The 5,985-nt window shown below is 47.3% G+C and overlaps 1 pseudogene; it reads right to left on the bottom strand.

Moving 5' to 3' along the window:
- The window catches only part of LOC102844527, a 16,760-nt pseudogene that overhangs the window by 3,861 nt on the left and 6,914 nt on the right, over positions 1-5,985 (bottom strand).

The raw sequence follows: 5,985 nt of genomic DNA on the forward strand, positions 1-5,985 counted from the left end.
TCTTTATGTTTCTGATGCTGTAAATCTTTCTGAGAGGAAGCTGCCCATCTTACCCTGTTGGCACAACTTGTGTTTTCAATTGCCAGTCTTGTGGGGTTAGCAGCCCAGAGCACAGTGCACTCTGTCACTGGGTATGTGGACTGTAATTATTGTGTACCATGGAGTCTGCCCTATGCCCTAGCTAACCCCGCAGTGTGTTGACATGGCCTTAAACAACATGAAAGTGGCTGGCAATCTATCCCCCACGGAACGGCTGGTGGATCCCCCGCCTTTTTTTTTTAACCAATCACACAACTCTGTACCTTTAAGCCACAGGGTCCTCCTTGGTCGTTTATGCCACGGAAATGTTCCTGGACACCAGTAACAGAACGAGTCCTATGTAACATGTAGCTGACCTGCACAGTGGTCTAAAGACGGAGGCATGGGGGTGTTTGTGTGCATAAGGGGACAGCCTTCCCTCTGTCACATGTAACACACCTGCACAGTGGTCTAAGGTCAGAGGTAGGGGGTGTGCGTGTACATGAAAGGGGAGCATTCCTCCCTCTTTGTAACCTGAGGTAAGGGTCATGGGTTTTATCGGTCAGTGGCTTAAGGCATATGACTCAAATTCAACAGCTGTTCTGAGGGAGAATACTCACTCTGAGATTGTACTATCTGCTTGTAACAAGTGCTGAAGGAGCTCTGGTGGTGTAGTGATGTTCTACTAAACTCAAGGTCTCAGTGCACCAGCCACTCCCTGAGAGAATGTTTCCTCATAGCTGATTTTATTTCTTTTCTTCCTGTTGCTTATAGAAGGCGTTTGCGCATACAGAGGAGGAACAACAGATGTGGGCCACATAAATTTAACGTTTTTGAGTATTTGTTCCTTTTACAGTGTTTAGAACAGTTCCTTTTCCTTCCATGGGAAGAAACATGGCACCCTCTCTTGGGCTGCCTCACTGTGATTTGGGGTTTTGTTTTGTTTTGTTTTCCAGTTAGTACTTCTTGTTTTTTGTCTTTTGAAGGGCTGAAGATGAGTGCTTTGGGGTCATGCTGAACAGGGGCATTGAGAAGCAGTGGGGAAGAAGCTTCTACTTTAACACTTTAGTGGTCTTTAGTTAAATCTGCATGATGTTATCTTTGGGTAGAAGATATTTTCATGACATTTTTGATACAGACATAAGTTAGAAAACAAAGAGTGTTCCAGTATGCTAGGTTTATAATTTGTCATTTTTAAAATGGCTTCCCACGTTGGTAATATTCTGTAGTGACTATTACTTTCCTAAGCTGTTGAAGTTTTCTATTGTGGTTCAAGGCTCTTGAATTGTTTTTATTTTCCCACCTCTTAAGAGTCAAGGATTGAAACAGAACTACTGATACACTTTATTTACTGGATTTCACACATTTTAATGGTTACATATTTTTCTTAGCTTTCTCTTAGACTTTACCTGAATTTTACTTATTTGTACATTTTTTTTTACAATAGTAATGCTGCAGTTGGCCTTGTCGCGCCTTTCATCAGCTGGCGATGTACAGGATCCTAGGAAACGTGGGCCCTTGCGCAGTGTGTCTGCTGGTACTATGTCAAGTCTCCCTCTTGGAGTTGGTGATTGTGAGTTTTTGAACGTGACTTCCTCTGAAGAGATGGGTTCTCTTCAGACTATCGGGAGGTTGTGGACCCCTCAAAAGGGTTATTCCAAAGATGGACATTGCACCTGACAGGTCCATAACTTAGCCTATGTGTATGTTTATAGCATCTGTCTTTCTGAGAAGCACCTAAAGCTTTTTGTGAATGCCTTTCCTCACCTAGAATCCAAAATAGGCAATCTTAGGCATACTGCCTAATTCACAAGACCCCATGACTTTACATAATCTGTCCTTGGTGTTAGTGTGGTGTGAGCTTCTAGACTCTTCGTTGCTGGAACTTTTTGGGCAAATCACTTGCAAGAGGAGGCATCAGCATACTCTGAGTCCTGGCTGTGAGTGCAGCCCCCTCCTTGCCCCCATGGTGGGCCTGGAGCTTTGTTTCTGCAGGTGCCTGGTGGGTTTGGGAGAGCTGTCCTCCAGGAGAAGGCCTTCTCTTTTGATCTATGAGGGAGTCTCGGGTACTGTATGTCCCAGGAGCCATCCTGATTACTGATCCTTTTTCCTTGCACATAACTCCTCCCTCGTTATGGCCTCTCAGTCTGGTGGTGTGGTTGTCATGTCCCTGTGGAATTGTAACCACTTTTGTAAGCCCATTGTAAGCAGTTAGACCTTCGGGGGGTGTGTGAGGAGAGACATGGAGAGTGTGTGCAGCATGTAAGAGAAGGCAAGCCTTGCGGGGGAGGGAGTCGTCTGGTCCAGTTTGGTTGTGTTGCACCTTGGGAAGCCCTTTTTATGTGAAAAAAGTTTTACTTCTAAGTCCTGCATACTTATGTGGTGTGGAAAGAGGGGTTCTGGGAGCTCCCTGAAAAGCCTTCCTTACAGGTACACTGCAATCAAGGAGGGGCAGGCTCCTCCTGTACCAATAAGATCCAATTTGATGGTACACACACACACACACACACACACTCTTAAAAGAACGAAAAAGAAAATAAATACAAAAGCGCCTTCCTTTAGCCTAAAGGAATTTGTTCTGTACTTCTCTGTCAAGTGGTCCTTGTAAAGCCTTGTTCCACCTGAAGGAATTTTTACCTCGAAGGCCTCCGTACTTCAGTGCCGCAAGTTAGAGTGGAACCTTGGGTTCCGAGATCACCTTGGGAAGCTTGCGTTCCACCTGAAGTAGTTTGTACTTCGAAGGCTTCCGTACTTCTGTGATGCAAGGTGGAGTGGTACCCTGGGTTCTGATACTGCCTTTGGAAGCGTGCCTTCTGCATGAAGTAGTTTTTACTTTGAGGGCTTCCGTATACCTCTGTGACACACGTAAGGGCGGGAAAGTCAGTCGGCTGGTCCTTCGGGAAGATGTCATTTCACCTGAATGCATTCTTAACTCGAAGGCTTCTGTACTTCTGTGAGGCAATTTAGAGTGGAACCCTGGGTCCCGTGACCACCTTGGGGAGCCTGCGTTCCACCTGAAGTATTTCTTACTTCGCAGGCTTCTGTACGTCTGTGACACACTGTACGGCGGGGAAGCCAGTCAGGTGGTCCTTGGGGAGCCTTCGTTTCACCTGAAAGAATATTTATTTCTAAGGTCTCCAAAGTTCTGTGAGGAAGTTAGGGTGGAACCCTGGGTTCCGTGACCTTCTTGGGTAGCCTACGTTCCTCCTGAAGGAGTTTTTCATTCGAAGGCTCCTGTCCTCCTGAGACGGGAAAAGCCCGTCAGATCCTCCCTGGGAGGCTTTCATTTTTCTGGGAGGAATTTTACCTCAACCTTCGTAGCTGAGGCGAAGAAGCTTAGAGTGGGAAGACTGGTCAGGGAACCCCAGTCTGCTGCTGCTGCGGGAAGGTGCCCTCTGGGCGATTCGCTTTGTGGAGTTGCCAATAGATTTCCTTCCTCAGCATCCATTTCTCAGGAGAACGCCTGCAGTTAAAGGAAACTCTCAGAGGAGACATTCCGGGTGTTGACCTTCTTCTGGTCTTGAGGTGCCTGAGGGCACTAAACCCATAGCCCTCGACCCCCACTCCCCATCGCAGGGACAAGAGCAAACTGATGTGCAAGCTGAGGCAGCAGTGGACCCTCGCTGGCCCCATAGTGCTTGGTTCCCAATATGGCAGACTCCCCTCCTTACAGCTGGCCTGGGCCTGAGTGCCCTTGGGCCTGAGCTGGCCTGCTGTCAGTGAGGCTTTCTTTAGCTATCCGTGCAGGTGGCTTGTCTCATAGCCTCCAGTTGCCCCTCTGTGGAGCCTGTACCCACCATTCCCTTGCTCATGGGCAGAACTGCTTCCTGCTGGTGGAGAGGCACTCCTGCCCCATATTGGGGTGAAGTTCAGCTTCTGATGAAAGCTGCCTGTGATGATGGTGTGCTTCTCTGAGCTGGGTGACATTTGCCTCTGTTAGGGTTTAGGGTTAGGCTTAGGGTTTAGGCTTAGGATTAGAGGGGTTAAAGTATTAGAGGGTTAGGGGTTAGAGGGTAAGGGGTTAGGGATTGGGGTCAGGGTTTGGGGTTAGGGGTAGAGTTAGAGGGTTAGGGTTAGATGATTAGGGGATAAGGGTTAGGAGATAGAGGGTGAAGGGGTGAGGGTAGGGTTTGGGGTTAGGGGTTAGGCTTAAGGGGTTATGATTATAGATTATGGGTTAGAGTTATGGGTTAGGGTTACGAGTTAGGGGTTAGACTAAGGGTTAGGGGTTAGGGGTTGTAGGGTTAGAGGATTAGAAGGTTTAGGGTTAGAGGTTTAGGGTTGGGGGTTGGGGGTGAGGGTTAGGGGTAAGAGGGATAGAGGGTTAGGGTTACGGGCTTAGGGTTACATGGTTAGGGTTAGGGTTACAGGGTTAGGGTTAGAGGGTTAGAGTGTGGGATTAGGGGTTAGGCTTAGGAGTTAGTCTTAGACCTTAGGCCTTAGTGGTTAGGCCTCAGGGGTTAGAGTGTTGTTAGAGGTTTACAGGGTTAGGGTTAGACGGTTAGGGTTAGAGGATTAGAGTTAGAAGGTTAGGGTTACAGAGTTAGGGTTAGGATTATAGGGTTAAGGTTATAGGGTTAGGTTTAGAGGGTTTGGGATTTGGGGTTTAAGTTTGGGGGTTTTGAATGGGGTTTAGGGTTAGCGGTTGGGGGTTAGGGGGTCAGAAGATTAGGGGTTTAGAGGGTTACGGGTTCAGGGGATGGGGTTCGGGTTAGAATTTAGGACTACGGTTAGGGTTAGCATGAGCTTGGATGAGGGTGAGGATGAAGATGAGGTTGAGTTTTAGGGTTTTAAAATTATTGCTAGGGTTAGTTTTAAGGTTAGGGTTAGTTTTAATGTTAGGAGTTAGGCATTGGGGTTTGGGGTTAGGGTTAGCATTAGGGTTAGAGGGTTAGGGTTGGAAGGTTAGAGGTTTAGGGTTAAGGTTGGGGTTAGAAGGTTAGGGTTAGATGGTTAGAGGGTTGTGGTTAGGGGGTTAGGGGTAGGATTAAAGGGTTAGTGTTCGGGTTAGAGGGTTATGATTAAGGTTAGAGGGTTAGTGTTCAGGCTAGGGTTTAGGGTTAGAGTTACTGTTAGGGGTTAGGATTAGGGGTAGTGGTAGGTGTTAGGATTAGGGTTAGAGTTGGAGGGTTAGAAGGTTAGCGTTTGGGTTTGAGGGTTAGAGTGTTAGGGTTAGGGGTTAGGCTTAGGCTTTAGGGGTTAGAAGATTAGGGTTTGAGAATCATGGTTGGAGAGTTAGGGTTAGAGGGTTAGGGGGTTAGAAGGTTAGAGGGTTAGGGGACTAGGGAGCTAGAGGGTTAGGGACTTAGAGGGTCAGATGTTTAGGAGGTCAGGGGATCAGAGGGTCTTAAGGTTAGAGGCTTAGATGGTTATAGGGTTAGATGGTTAGGGGATTAGGGATAGAAGGTTAGGGTTAGAATGTTAGGATTAGAGGGTGAGGAGTAGGGTTAGAGGAGTAAGCTTAGAGGGTTAGGCTTAGAGGGTTAGGGTTAGAGGTTAGGGGGTTAGGGAGTCAGGAGATTAGGGGTTAGGTGGTTAGGGTTAGAGCATTAGGGCTTAGCAGTTAGGGGGTCAGGGGTTCAAAGGGTTTCAGGGGGTTAGAGGGTCAGGGTGTCAAAGAGTCAGGGGTTTAGAGAGTTAGGGCTAGAGGGTGAAGATAGAGGGTTTAGAGTTAGAGGGTTTGGGGTTAGGAGGTTTAGAGGGTGAAGATAGAGGGTTTAGGGTTAGAGGGTTTGGGGGTTAGAGGGTTAGGGTGTTAAAAGGTTAGGGGTAGAGGTTTAGGTGTAGAGGGTTAGGGGTAGAGAGATAGGGTTAGAGGTTTATGTTTAGAGGGTTAGTGTTAGGGACTTAGGGTTAGGGTTTTTTTTTCTTTTCTTTTTTTTAATATTTTTTTATTGGGAAAAACATATTGGGGGTACAAGGAGGTGAGGGTTGGGGGCAGAAGGGTGAGGATGGGCCAGGATGCAG

Source organism: Elephantulus edwardii, unplaced genomic scaffold (genome assembly GCF_000299155.1).
Source record: "Elephantulus edwardii isolate Elephantulus edwardi_28Jun2011 unplaced genomic scaffold, EleEdw1.0 scaffold00148, whole genome shotgun sequence".
NCBI classification, from domain to species: domain Eukaryota; kingdom Metazoa; phylum Chordata; class Mammalia; order Macroscelidea; family Macroscelididae; genus Elephantulus; species Elephantulus edwardii.